Raw genomic sequence first — 15,687 nt, 5'->3', positions numbered from 1 at the left:
GGAAGATCATTGCAGCTGTTAGCAAATGTACTGTTGTTTCTAGATCTACACCTTAATATTATTTGTTTCAGGTAGCATTAAACTTATTGTGTCTTTGGTTCTGATCTATGGACATATCTGTGAGGCATTTATTTTGGGGACTGGCATAATGCAGTGTTCGCTTTCACACAGCGCCTTCAATGCTGCCTCCAGGGCAAAGGGCCTCCATTGGGCTTACAAGCCCCCTCCTCAGGGACTTACTGGGTGGTCCAGCGGTTATGACAGTGGACAGACTGGGAGACTTGCAGGACACCAGCAGGACTTGCAAAGGTAGACTTGTGGCTGGTATATTCTGTCCCCCACAATGCAGTGCTGTGTATACGACTGTAACAAATACCCACAAGATTAAAGGGTAGGCAACGTACTGATTTTCTAAGTCAGGATGAAAGGAGAACAAAAGGGAAGGAACCATGGCAAGTTCTATGTATAAACAAGGCAAGCAGATCAGCAGAAACCATCTTCTGAAGACTATGACAGCTAGCAGGGTATAGTCTGAAGACACTGGGTGTCAACCCCTTGCTGAAACTAAGCAGGTCTGGGTCTGGTTAGGGATAAAGTCGCAAAAAATAGCCATACCACAGAGGTGTATCAGACAACTTTTCAGAGTTGTCTGCGTTCCACCTGGATATTGGTTATGGTTCAGGCTACGCCCATGTCTTTCCATGACTGGAATTTCAGCCTTTGGTTCCCTGCACAGGCTATCCATATAAAAATAATAAGCGGACCTCATAATATCATACATCTGAGGAAATAGGCTCTAGACTATGAAAGGTATATGCCACTATACATTTAGAACCACAGAAGCTTTGATTGATTTATTACGGTTCTTGACCAGCACACATAAATATGCAATACATAAAACAATAAAAGAAAAATAGTAATAAGTAATAATCTAAAAATAGGCAATAAATATAGGTTTTAACAATTGTTTAAAAGAAAACTGATTAAAAGGAGTGTTACTACTTAGGGAGGTAGACTACAGCAATTAATAACACTGGGTCCTCTTGAGCTAGTCCTGAAGATGTTCTGAAGATATTTGGACATTGCTAATTAGATTAGACCAAATTTTTATGACTCTAGCACAGAATTTGGCTACCTTCGCTGACAATTAGAGTTAGCGTCGGAAAGAAGCCACTCTATATAGAAATTATCTGAGCGTCCAGGTAGCTCTGCCAGTATAGTGTGGATAAACTCGCCTCGCACCTCCTCGTAGAAGCAGCATCGCAAAAGTATATGGCCGATAGATTCCATTTCTCCTGATCCGCACAGGCACCATCTCTCCCACTATACATTTAAAGCAGGTTCATAGCAGTTTAAACAGCCATCGTGTCTCCCTGGGAAGTAGTTTTTTTAAGAGTGGTGAGAGTTGCTAGGAAGACCCTATTTCCCTTAACAGAGCTACAATTCTCAAAACAGTTTAAAAGTCAGTCCTTCTTCCCAGGGACCTCTGGAAACTGTAGCATTGTGGGGCAGGAATGCCAGGGACTTGTAACAACTCTCGGCACCCTTAAAAAATAATGATGCAATGACTGCTTTAATGTATACTACAGGTGGTGCCCTAGTTGCAAACTGACTAATATGCCTCTGAAAATTCCTTCTTAAGGGGAACCTTGGATTTCAGTAAGGGTTAATCAACTTCCTTTCTGCTTCAGCAGAGCAAAGCTAATAGCTAGAGAACCAGTTTTCCACATGTGTACAGCTTGAATGTTGACTCCATATAGTCCCAAACATCGTTTTAGACTCTTTATAATGTTGTTGTTTAGTCGTTTAGTCGTGTCCGACTCTTCGTGACCCCATGGACCATAGCACGCCAGGCACTCCTGTCTTCCACTGCCTCCCGCAGTTTGGTCAAACTCATGTCATCCCCTTCTCCTAGTGCCCTCAAATCTTTCCCAACATCAGGGTCTTTTCCAATGAATCTTCTCTTCTCATGAGGTGGCCAAAGTATTGGAGCCTCAGCTTCACGATCTGTCCTTCCAGTGAACACTCAGGGCTGATTTCCTTCAGAATGGATAGGTTAGATCTTCTTGCAGTCCATGGGACCCTCAAGAGTCTCCTCCAGCACCATAATTCAAAAGCACCAATCCCCTTCATGGATCAATGCCTTGTCGTGGCGAAGGGGCTTGAATAACGCAGAGAAGCTATGAGCTATGCCATGCAGGGCCACCCAAGATGGACAGGTCATAGTGGAGAGTTTTGACTAAACGTGATCCACCTGGAGAAGAAACTGGCAAGCCACTCCAGTATCCCTGCCAAGAAAACTCCATGGACAAAGACAACTCTTTGTAATAATCAAATATTATTATTATTGCCCCTCATACTTTTCTTGGCAGCCAGCTTCTTTCTATTTTCAAACATATCCCCCTTTAAAACATTTTGATATTCTCTCTGTGTGTGTCCCTCCATACATAGGTCCTACAGCTGCTTTTTCTGTTGAGTTCAATCGGGGCACACAGTATGGTTCAATACCTTTTGACCTCGTTGTTTTCTCAGCTTTACCTTTTTCCTGATGGCTTTGAAGCTGAGGGTTCCTCTAGGGTCCTCTCTCTCTATGTTTTTTAAGTAGACAGAAAATGAGTTTATACATTGTACATTTTGTCTCTTCTTTCATCTTTTCCTCTTTATCGGCCACTTCCCTTTTAAAATTGGCCTTTGACAAACCCAGATTTCCATTGACATCACACAGTTGTATGTGTGTACCTTCAAGACAGTGCCTTACAAGAGAACTTGTAAAACCACAACAACACACCACACACACATCTGTTAAGCAACGTATAATCATTTCTCTCTTTCTGAAGAATCCAGAGTGATATGAAGGGTTTCCTCCCTTCCTTTCATATTTCTTCAGCAGAGCTAAGTGCTCTTATTCTTCCAACATTTGGCAGGTGAGAAAAGAATGCTGAAACTGATCATTACATTCCACGTGCCTTTGTGAAACGATTTCATAAAATTTTCTTATTTATTTATTTAAAAAATATTTCTATAACTGCTAAATCATAAAAACTATTATCTCAAAGTGATTTACAAGATTTAAAAAGATTAAAACCCACACAATAAGAAAGCGTTCAAAAGTTTAAAATGATTCAAGAGCTGAAAAGTTAAAATAAATAAATCAATAAACCACTGTTGGAAGGACGAGCTCTTAATTGCCTGCATAGGCCTGGCAGAATAGAAAAGTTTCCAGCATTTAAAAGTTGGCACAGAAGGCAGTAAGATTAGTAGCAGAACAACAACAGTAGAACGGATCAGCAGTAGATGGTTTGCATGCAAAGAGTTCAAAGTTCAGCCCTTGGCATCTCCACTTAAGAATAGGATCTTGGGGAATAGGACAGGGTTGACCCAAGGCATTTTGCTGCCTAAGACGGACACAAAATGGTGCACTCCCCGTGGGAATTGTCATTTGTTAGGAGTGCTGTGTTAGTGCATGGATAGGCAATATCAGACTCCGGAACCAAATGGAGCCCTCAAGGCCTCTCTGTTGGGGCTCAGACCATCCCATCTCCTGTCCTGCTTTGTACCCTCCTTGAGTGCCCTTTGACTGAAATATGTCTTTGAATGGTCTGAGACCTCAGGGAACTGTTGCCAGTCTTGGTAGATAGTATCAGGTTGGAAGGATTAATGATCTGACTGGGTAAAACGTAGCTATTCTTGCATTGTAACATTCCCCTCTATCTATTCCCCCACCCCATCAAGGAAACAATTTGACACAATATGGTTTCCGTTCCTGACTTTCATAAACACTTTTCTTGTGAGTTCATGACCTCCCACTACCCACAGTGGGTTTTGGAGGGCCATATCAGACAGCTGTTTTGCTTATTCTTTATCTGATTTCAGTGCTTATCACTTCTTTCCAATCATATACTGTGACAACACATGAGAGATCTGTACCTGTTCCATTATTGTTGTTCTATATTATACTGCAATTTGCAAAATAATTTATTATTATTATTATTATTATTATTATTATTATTATTGCTGAAGTGAAATTAATATTTATTATGTTATTTGCTGCAGTGAATGGTGGGTGAAATTTCTTTGTGTTCTTCTTGTTTAATTGGTGTAGATGTAGTCTGTTTTATAAAAAAATAAAAAATAAATAAACAACAAGAAATTTAGCACAAAATGGACAACTCACCATAGCTCCTTCTTCTAAAGTGAACACTTAAGCACATCATTCACCAACATGCACATTCTTAGATCAAGAAAATCCATTAGGGAAGAATCTTGTGTTGACTTTGCTAATAGAAATGAATTCAGGGGAAATATGTAAGGTTGGTGCATTGCCAACGCAAAGAAAAACTTTCTTAAAACACTGCTAGATTTCTCTCCCCCCCCCTCACAAAACGCTTTGAGAAATCTCAAGTTTCATTTCCTCACATATGAGCTCTGCCTTGTCCTGCTGAGGAGAAATCACGTGATCTGGGTGCCAGAGCGAAACTCTGCAAACAATTCCAAAGAATACCAGCTTTTCCCAAAATAGGATGTGCCAAAATGAAAAGCTTCCCCCCAACATAACTCCTAAGGTATGTTACCTGTATGATACGACTCCAAATTTAGCAGGATTCAACGGCAGTTTTAAGGTCTGCAACCTTCCCATTCTCCTGAAGAATATCACCAATCTTACTGATCTTCCTTTAGTTCTAGGGAAATTTTGACTGAGCAGGAAAAGCTCCAAGTTCATCACATTAATTTTTTTTTAATGAAATTCAGCATCTTTTCCGCACATCCTCCAACAGTCCCCAGAGCTTCAACTCTAGCTGAAGAGAGAGTTGTGTGGAGAAAGAGTGGAAGAGAGAGCTGAAGAGCAAGAAAAAACAGACTTTTTAGAGGGTGCTCCTCACTTGCGCAATTTTTGCTTTTGGTTGTGGGGCCCCAGAACATAGCCCCTGCGTAATGGGGGGGACTCCTGCATATGAAGGGTATTGACAACCAAGCATGTGGTGAGCATATGGGGTGGATGGCTGCCACAGGAACTGGCGTTTTGATTCATGTACTCATGGCCAGGTGTGGCCAAAAGTTATGGATGGCTGAAAGGGGAAGGCTGAGAAGATGGCATGAGTTGTGAGTGTAACTGTGTCAAGTCACGCAGGCTGATCTTATTCACACTTAGGAATATAGGAACCTGCCTTGTATTGACCCAGGCCATTGGTCCATTTAGCTCGGTATTGTCTAAACTGACCAGCAGGTTTCACGCAGAGATTTCTCCCAGCTGTACCTGAAGATGCTGAGGATTGAACCTTTTTGTATGTTCTACCACTGAGTCATGACCCTTTACCTAAGGCTGACATTTCTATTTCAAATCTCCAAGTCTCTGACATGTGCCATGGGTTGTGCATTCTGGGTAATGCACTGTTTTTCCTAACAGTGAAAATAACGTCAGAAAATAGCCATGTAATTCCTGAAACACCACTTGGAGGATGTTTGGGGTGGCAGGAAAGCTGATGTAGCGCACCCAAGATTTGTGAACCACACAACGAGCCTGGTTTGTCCAAACAGGGTTTTATTGGGCAAGTAGTTTTACGGCTCTTGCTGCCTTCCAAGACATTTTGCTACCTGAGGCAAAGGATGTTTCCCTTTTTTTAAAAAAATTAATTTTTATTGATTTTGCATATTAACAAAGCAAAGAGATAAACACATAAACAAAAAAATAACATATTTTCCTCCTTCTTCCAACCCCCCCCCATGAGATCCCTCCTGCCACCAGGTATTCCCATGGACAGTGCGCAGTCGAAGGTGGTGCATCTTATAGTTGGGCTTGTCCCCACCCCCCTCCTCTCCCCAGAACCCCCCCTGCCACCGAGAGATCCTAGGGATATAAGAAGAGAGCGGGTGGGTGTTCACCCAACTATTTATCTAAACTTGATCAAAAATCACCCAAAAAGAGAAGAAAAAAAACCCACAGGAATAATTAATAAAAAAAAGAAGAAGAGGAAAAAAGAACAGCTGCAAAAAAAAAGAAAAAAAGAAAAAAAATGAAAAAACAAAAAGGAACAATTATTAATTATTCCTTTCTTTTCTTTTTTTAAAATCATTGTATTATTATGGGCTTCCCCTACCTCCCCCTTTTTCTGATTTTCATTTTTGACTCCATTTTAGCAGTTTTCTTCTCATATTCCCCATTCTATTTTCCAAACTCTCTAAACTTACTTCAATAGTATCCTTATTTCTATTAAATTTATTTTCTGACATCTTTTCCCATTCCCTCCCTCCCCTCCTCCCCCCCAGCACTCCCTCTGCCACCGAGAGCCCCAGAGGAGAGAAAGGGAGAGGCAATGGTTCTTTTTCCAATTGGGACTTCCCTCCCTCCCCGCCCTCCCCACACCAGGAGCCCCCCCTGCCACCAGGAGCTCCGCGCGCGCAGAGGGCCGACAAGAGGTCCAGAACCCCCAACCGTCCCTTCAATCATTCATCTTACCAAATTCTCTTTTTTGATACTTCTAAATAACTCCTAAATCTTATTTCTAACTTATCAATTTTCCTTTTTTTTTTCCCATGCCCCAATTTCCCCCCCAGAACTCCCATAATTTTAAAAACCTTTTTACATTCCCAATTCTAGATTTTGTCTTTATCCTCAATTCTTTCCTCTCTATCCCCTGATCCCGGCTTTCCCCTTCCAGTCCAGCAAGTCCAAAGTCCGTGATCCAGTTTTCAGTCCTTTTTTATCCATCCTATTAAACAACAAATATTCCTCCTTCATCCCACCCCCTTCCTGACCAATTTTTCAATCCAATCTTCTCCGTTCTCTCCCTCCCATAAGTCCCTTCTTCTTTGCTTGATGCTTTTCTTGTGAGTTTTTTGTCTCTTCAGAAATTCTTGCTTGTTCCCCTCCTGAGGAGGGTTAATTCCACTCTCAGCTAAGTCTTTATTCATTGGCAAGTCCTGTATTTCATCGTCATTTACTTCAATTGTGTTGTAAATTGGTTCATCTGTCTGTTTATCCTCATGCACCATTTCTTGAAGTATTTCATCCTCCTGTAGATCTTGATCTTGGTTTGTTCCTTCCAATTGTTGTTGAGTCTTATACATATTAATTCTCATTTCCCACAAAAGTTTCAAAACTTTCTCCTGGAAGCCAGGTGTGTAATCTTCTGTTGGCATTTTTCTAGCTTTTCAAGGGCAGAGCAAGACTTGGAAAATAGGAAGTGGTTACAAGTTGCAGTTCTTCCACATAGCCCAAACTGGATACAGTATATTCTCAAATGTCGAACCAAAAGTTTTAAAATGTCAATTCCTTCCTTTCACTCACCCCATTATATTCCACTCGCTGTTCTGTTCGGGGTGCCGAATTTCAGGGTACAGAGGGGGGTCTCTTCTTCAGCTAAATATGTTTGCAGGGATTCTTATTGTCTATAACAGTTCTCCCCCCTAACCTTGCCTCAGGAGGAGAGTCTTTAGTCAGTCCTTGGAGATATTCAAACAATAAAGTTTTTAGCCCCCGGCACTGGGATTCCTCCTTAAGCTGCTTTCCTTTTTAGATCAGTAAGGGGGAGATCGGCTTCCGTTTTTTAAATCTCACCCCCATTCCGAATCTCAAATCCAATTTTAAATCTTTGAGTCCTTTTTACTCACGGTCTCTCAATTTCCTGACTTCTTCTTTGGAAAAATCCAGCGCTCTCCGCCTCCGGCACGGAGCTTCTCCCTGCGAGGGTAGCGATGGCGCTCCAAAATGGCCCCCGCGACTGCGACCCATCTCGCTCCGGAGCTCTTATTAGAGCCTACCGGAGAGTTGGGGAGTCGGGATTGGGGCGCTGCTTGGCTATTTCTGCCCCCAGAACGCGCGATCTGGGGTTCTTTGGGGTGCAGCGGCGCTCCCGCTGCTTCCCCCTCCCTCGCAGAGACGGGTCGCCTCGGAGCTCGAGACGGACCCCGCCGGACGGCGCTGGCGCTGAACCGGAAGTCAGGCAAAGGATGTTTCCCGCTTGCAAAGGCACCAACCACTCTGGCAGCTGAATTATATTCCAGCACTTGAGAAAGGCCAGCTTGTTCCACCAAAACTGAAATCCAGGTGACGCAGGACAGGTCATCTGACATGGACAGTTCAACAGAGGTGAATGGGTTGGGAAGCTTAGGAAGGACAATTGGGGCGAAGGGTTTCTCCTCTGTTGCCTCCTTCACCACCACCCCCAGAACCTGCCACCTCAGCTGGCTGCCTCACTCTTCCTAATGCAGCGCTAGGAACATGCAGTCCTTCAGATGCCGTTGGACTCCAGTTCCCATCAGCCCCTGCCATCATAGCCTGTGGTCAGGGATGGTGGAAGTTAGAGTCTAGCTGTGATGGCCTGGGACTCGGGCTCGGACTCGGAGCCAGAAGAATCGCAGCCTGCACCGGACCCTCTGCCTGGAACATCGGCTGAACCAAGTTTGGGGCCTGGTCCTGAGGAGCCTCAAGCCACTCAGCCTCCCCTGCAGCAAGCATCAGCTGAACTGAGTCTGGGGCCTGACCCTGCCTTGGTTCCAGATGCAGGGGGTACCTCGTTGCCATCGGCCAGGTCGTCACCAGCAGCTGGCCCACTGCTGGCTGGGGCTGAGGCGGCTCCTGGGTCCAGTAACCCGCCGGCATCTCCCGAGCTGCAGAGACTCGGGGCTGATAGAAGGAGAGACCTGAGTACTCGCAGGAGTAGTGCTCACCTCCAAGCGAAGCAAGGGAGTGAGTCGGCACGGTATCGGGGCCATCCGTTACCCCGTTCAAGATAAAAGGCAGTCAAACCACTGGGTTGCGGGAGAAACATTGTTGGTTGCTAGACCCTGCCAGTGTTCCTGACCTGCCTTAGTTCCTGGCCTATGTACCTGTTCCTGACCTCACCTGACGCCCTGACCTGCTTCCAGCTTCGGCTTCTTCGGACTGTCTTTACCCTGAACCTACGAACCATGGACTGGACTTGGACTTCCCCTCTTGGATAACCCCTGGGACCAGCACACTAGCAACCTACAGAGCGCCACAGGTTCCCCATCCCTGCCCTATTTTGCACTAAATCATGCAGTGGTGGAAGCAATGGTGGAAGCCAACCAACTGCCCCCTTTAAGTTCATCCTAAATAAGCAACAGGCTCTTCTTGCGGTGGTAGGAAAGGGACTTGATTTCCTGGTTCCAGTCAGCCAGTCTGGAAAAAAGCAAAAACACCCAGCTGCTGCAAGGGTAGCTGCTTTTCCAAATAACTTATAATTAGACTGCAAAATGCAGTCATTTGCTAGGTCCAGATTCAACAGAAATGATTCATAGGGTTGTTCACAAAAGCAAAACAAACAAGGATGGATGAAACCAGCATGACTGACAAAATATGTGGAGACTAACCAATCTGCATTTTAGCTTGTGCACATTCACACGTAGCATTAGTCAACTGGAAGCCAAATACTCCTTCAGGATACAGCAAGCAGCTCCAGTCCCACAAGCAGGGTGCATCATGGCTTGAAACTTGACGTGATGTCCCACAAGAGGAAGAGGGGACTCCCATCCTTCCAGGAGCAGGATTGCTTCCAGCCTCACCTGAGCCCATTGAAGGCTCTTTGAGAAACTCCAGAAACACCTGGAGAGAAAGACGAGAGAGACTAAATCACATACATGCTGCATTTTCTACTCACCTGCTTAATTGGCGTTAAAATGAGTACTTTGTGGTGCTAACAAGAGTTTCCTAATGTGCCCCCAAGCCCCAAAAAGGTTGGGAACCCCAGATGTAGTTTCCAGTTTGGGGTTTTCTTCTTTTTTTCTCAGCCCAGGGGAGAGGGAGTTTCCTAACAAAGTTAGGCATCCTCAGAGCCCCACACCTACCTCTTGACTTCGGAGGAAATATAGCGAGTCCCCTAAACCCTGAGCAAGAGGCCTGAGCATTCTGCTCATTACATACCTTGTTTCCTGGCACTGTCCCCCACTCCCTGAAAATCTCCCAACCCAGGACTCCTCCAATTAGTTCCTCCTGCCTTTCTGGCTTGCCACCTGGTAATTAGATGTGGGCAACTCACAGTTCAGAGTGGCCCTTGCTTGGCTAGTTCCTTTCCTGTTTTGTGGCTTCCAAGTTCCAGCCTTTCTAACAGAACTTCAACTCACCTGTTGGCTGTGCCTGCTCTTTATGTTGCTGCAGGGGAGACCAGAATGCTACCTGCTGCTGGAACTCATCACTTCCAGCCTGGCCATGTTTAGTTCTGACCAGGTTGGTCACAAGATGATGTGATGGCAGGCACCAGCTGGTACCACCTGGTGGTTTTATAATTATCTTACAATTCTTTTACATTATTATTAGCTGCTCGGAGTTGGTGGGTGGGTGAAACAGAAACATATAACTATTTTAAATGAATGAACAAATGCATGCATGCATTCTTGTATGTGATGTGTTAAAACCAAAATATGTAAGTATTTTAAATGAATAAATGCATTCTTCTTTGGCATCTGCTTGAGGTTCACCTTACTTTATCTGGTGTTGACCCTCCCTCTTTTTTACTGTCTCTGAATGGGAACTACTACCGGTAGTGTGGGACCCAGGTGGCGCTGTGGTTAAACCACTGAGCCTAGGGCTTGCTGATCAGAAGGTCAGCGGTTCGAATCCCTGTGACGGGGTGAGCTCCCATTGCTTGGTCCCAGCTCCTGCCAACCTAGCAGTTCGAAAGCACGTCAAAATGCAAGTAGATAAATAGGAACCGCTACAGCGGGAAGGTAAACGGCGTTTCCATGTGCTGCTCTGGTTTGCCAGAAGCGGCTTTGTCATGCGAGATGAGCACGCAACCCCAGAGTCGGTCATGACTGGACCTAATGGTCAGGGGTCCCTTTACCTTTACCTTACCGGTAGTGCATGTTGCATGAAACTGCTATTCTAAAGTACTGAAGCTACCTATCTGTAAGAGGCCTTCAAATATTGTGAGTGGAGGGAAGTTCCCTTTAGGTTCACAGTTTGCTCCAACATAGAATATGTTTTATGTAATTTGTAATAGTCCTGAAACAAGTTTGCTATTTCACTGGGAGTCAGCCCTAGTTTATAGCAAATGCATAGCTGTCAAGTTTTCCATTTTCTCGCGAGGAAGCCTATTCAGCATAAGGGAATTTCCCTTAAAAAGAGGGAGGACTTGACAGCTATGAGCATATGCTTCAATGTTGTTTGCACTCATGCCGTGCTAACGGACTTCCCAGTCTTGTTGGCTGCTGCAAGAACAGTCTAGGTGGGGCTGTGGTCTGATTTAGCAAGACTCTTCTTATGCTATTACGTTTAATAATTAGATCCTGAAATTGGATTGTAGCATTTAAGGAAAGTGAACCAGATAAGTACACCACAATGCTTTTCAACCATGAGAATTAATGGATTTGGGAAAGAAATGGACAGGTATCGGCTGCTGAAAGCCCATTTAAGTTGGCCCAAACAGGCCTTGGTCGGATCCAGCAAAGCACTTTGTGTATGGAGACTGAGCTTTCAAAGTTCCTTTTGCTCTCAGCAGGAGCCATCTGAAGGTGGCCCATATAATTTCTGAGTTATCAGTTTATCACAGACTCTTTATTTGAAAAGGTCAGAACAGCTTATGTATGATTTCCAGATAAGTCCCCTGCCTGTACCCCTTCCTTCTGTGGGTACAAATCATACTGCCGTGCACAGCTTTCAACATATGGAAAGGGACTGTGAGACTCTGGGCTGGAAGCCGAAGTCTTGGGGGATGGGTGGTCTTTTCATCACTCCTTCCTGTTGAAGGTCGTGGCCCAGGGAGAGAGAGGGAAATACTGGAGGAAATCCACTGGCTGCGCAGGTGGTGCCATCAGGAATTGGGCACAGTACTCTAGGTGTGGTCTGACCAAGGCAGAATAGAGTGGTACTATGACTTCCCTTGATATACTTCTGTTGATGCAGCCTAGAATAGCATTAGCTTTTTTTGCTGCTGCATCACACTCTTGACTCATGTTAAGCTTGTGGTCCACCAAGACCCCTAGATCTTTTTCAAGCCATGTGTCCCACCCCCCATCTATGTGAATATGTTGCTGCACATGTAGGGTCCCTCCTCATGCTTGCCAAACACAAGGGTGTGTGGTCACAGGGGCGTATTAGTGGAAGGGCTGGCAGGTGGAGCCTCGTTCCCCTTCTCAGTGCATAAACTGTGTTCTTTGAACGCTGCTAAGGCTTGCTCAGTGCATAAAATGACACAGAGAGATCGGTACTATTTGCCTAAAGATTTCATAAGGAATCTGGGAATGTGGAAAGGAGTGGAGATTAGTATATAGTTGCAGTGGATAATAAAGGAGCAGTCCTATGCCAAACATACATTCTGCCCACAGAATTCCTCCTCTGAAAACACCACTGAAATCCTAGTTCCTCTCTATCAAGAACATTTGGGTTTGGGCTCTTGTTGTTTACATGTTTGCCAGCCTTGCATTCTTATTTAAAACAAAGAACAATTTCTCCCCATCCAAAACATTTCACATTCCAACTTCTCTCCCCGCCCTCCCCTGTTAAATATCCTGTCTGGATTGATATATGTGTGTGTTATGAAAATATCCAGAAAGCTTTGGGGGTCGTATGTGTTTTGTTTTTAAAGACTTTGGTCTGCAACATTAACCTCTTTCAGGTCAGTTTGCAGGAGTACGGTACGGAATATGCATGTGAAGGTCGGCACTTTTATTATTGTTGAATGTTGGTGGAACACCCATTTCATGGGAATCACAAAACCTTAATTGCTCCATCATGTTGCTGGATAGGAAGAGTCTATGGAAATTTACAGGAACGCAAACTTAAAGCATTGACCTACTGCGCCATCTAGCAGGAACTCAACAGACTTTTTTTCCTCCACTGGCCCTTGAGCAGATAACCCCGAACAAATCTGTGTGGTCTTGGCAGCAGCATCACACACAAGTATGTGAGTGCATTAAAGACTAAAGGCATGAAAATGATTCTCCTTGAGAGATACAAAGCAGATCTCTTTTTGATGGGGAAAAATACGGCAAAACATGCATGCATAAGCACCAGCACTTCTTTTTCAACGAAAGCTTTTTGCAGCCAAATCTGTACCGCTTCAGATGCTGGGGGTATTATAACCAACAAGGCTAGTAGCATTGACAATCTCATTCCCTGTGAATTTCTCTAGTGCCTTTTTAATGTTTATGAACACCAGTTGCTGGGATCACAAGTGGGAGAGTGAGCAGGAGATGCTATTGTGGTTAAACCACAGAGCCTCAGGCTTGCCAATCAGAAGGTCGGCGGTTTGAATCCCTGCGACGGGGTGAGCTCCCGTTACTCGGTCCCTGCTCCTGCCAACCTAGCAGTTCGAAAGCACGTCAAAGTGCAAGTAGATAAATAGGTACCGCTCCAGCGGGAATGTAAATAGCGTTTCCATGCGCTGCTCTGGTTCGCCAGAAGCGGCTTAGTCATGCTGGCCACATGACCCGGAAGCTGTACACCGGCTCCCTCGGCCAGTAAAGCGAGATGAGTGCTGCAACCCCAGAGTCGTCCGCAACTGGACCTAACAGTCAGGGGTCCCTTTACCTTTTTACCAGCTTTGTAGGCTTCCTAGAGGATTGGGTTGGCGAGAATGCTGGACTAGATGAGCCTGAGATCTAATCTAGGATTAAGTCCCATTGAACTTGAAACGATTGAAGATATGGCAATGGCTACATGAGTACGTTGCTTTACAATGAGAGTAGACAAATTCATGGAGGAAAGGTTTACTGGATATGTTTAGCTCAGAGGGCATGTACTTCAGAATAACAAATTCAGGGGAGGAAACAATGAGTGCGGGCTCTTCTTCTTAAGCCCTATTTCTGGACTTCCTGGAGATATCCAGTTAGTCACTGTTGGGTAGATGCTGGAGCAAACAAAGACACCTTGGTTTCATCCAGCAGGAGTCATGTTAGGTTCTCTGGGTCACCTGCTACTATGGAGCACAACATCTAGAATCATAGAGTTGGAAGAGACCACAAAGGGCCATCCAGTCCAACCCCCTGCCAAGCAGGAAACACCATCAAAGCATTCTTGACTTATGCCTGTCAAGCCTCTGCTTAAAGACCTCCAAAGAAGGAGACTCCACCACACTCCTTGGCAGCAAATTCCACTGCCAAACAGCTTACTGTCAGGAAGTTCTTCCTGATGTTTAGGTGGAATCTTCTTTCTTGTAGTTTGAATCCATTGCTCCGTGTCCGCTTCTCTGGAGCAGCAGAAAACAACCTTTCTCCCTCCTCTATATGACATCCTTTTATATATTTGAACATGGCTATCATATCACCCCTTAACCTTCTCTTCTCCAGGCTAAACATACCCAGCTCCCTAAGCCGTTCCTCATAAGGTATCGTTTCCAGGCCTTTGACCATTTTGGTTGCCCTCTTCTGGACACGTTTCAGCTTGTCAGTATCCTTCTTGAACTTAATATCCATGCTGTAAAATGGGGTTGGACAGACTTCAGTCTTGTTAGATCATTGTTGTTGTTGTTGTTGTTGTTGTTGTTGTTGTTGTTGTTGTTCACTAAAACCCCAAAATCTACCAACCCTTGCCGGCTGCAAGAGACATAACAGGCTGCACTCTGAGCACATTCTGAGCCTAGGGATTTATTTCCAAAACTGAACTGAGTCCCTTTGCACAAAAATCCTGGTTAACTTTCTTCATTTCAGCAGCATGATTTGGGTGGGGAAAGTAACTTGATTTTTAAGCAATTGGCAGCCAGAAATGCTAGAACAGGGGTGGCCAACATGGTGCCCTGCAGATGTAGTTGGATTATAACAACTGGAGGGCACGGCATTGGCTATCCCTGCCCAAGCTGATCATACCATAAATTATCCAAAGATTTTGCAGTAGATCCCAATCTGCTTTCTGCCCCCCCCCTGGCTTTAATACACAGTAGAAAAGAGATGAGTCTATAAAACATCTGAAAGAGGAGTGGGGGAATCTATTAACAGCAACAATTTTTCTTCCCCTGGATCTCTGAGTCAACTCAGGTGGTGAAACAAGACTCTTAAAAATGACATCACTGTATCAAATTTCCCCTCTCTTCCTAGGGACATGTAAGAACACATACCCTATCCTATGATGTTATCCTGTTAGGTGCTTTCCTGCCCATATCCTACTCTTAGTGTTTGGTTCTGCCCCTCGTCAATGTGTCAGGAGGAGAGCTGTCCACCATTTTAATTGTTTAAAGTGCTTGTGATACATTTATCCACTTAAACATTCATTTGGAGCCAGAGACACAATCAGTTACTATTTTCTTAAGCAGAAGAAACTGTTTCCAGACACAGAAAGGAGTTGGCTTCAGGATATAGTGCTTAAACGTTTTTGGTATGTTGCTATAGTCCCTATTGTGTTGTTGTATTGTTATGAAATTATTCTTGTGATCAGATCTTGTGATGTATTCCTGTTTTCTTTGCTGTAAGCCACTTTTGAGCGTGATCCTTTTCATGGAAATGCAGCATACAAAGAAGACGCTGTAGACAAGCGAATGCCTTGCCCCATATGCTCTTGCGGCCCACTCCAAGGTCACATGTACAACATGTTATATTTGTGTGTATGCTCACTGGGTGACCTTGGGCCAGTCACCATCTCTTAGCCTAACCAGAATTACAAGGTTGTTGTGAGGATGAAATGGGGATGATGAGAGCCATGTACATCACTTTAAGCTCCTTGGAAGCTAAAAGTAGTACATCAATGTAATAAATAAACCACACACACACACACGTGTGTGCATAGATATGTGAAAGTAA

Source organism: Zootoca vivipara, chromosome 11 (assembly GCF_963506605.1).
Source record: "Zootoca vivipara chromosome 11, rZooViv1.1, whole genome shotgun sequence".
Taxonomy (NCBI): domain Eukaryota; kingdom Metazoa; phylum Chordata; class Lepidosauria; order Squamata; family Lacertidae; genus Zootoca; species Zootoca vivipara.
Note: the sequence above shows the minus strand (reverse complement) of the source record.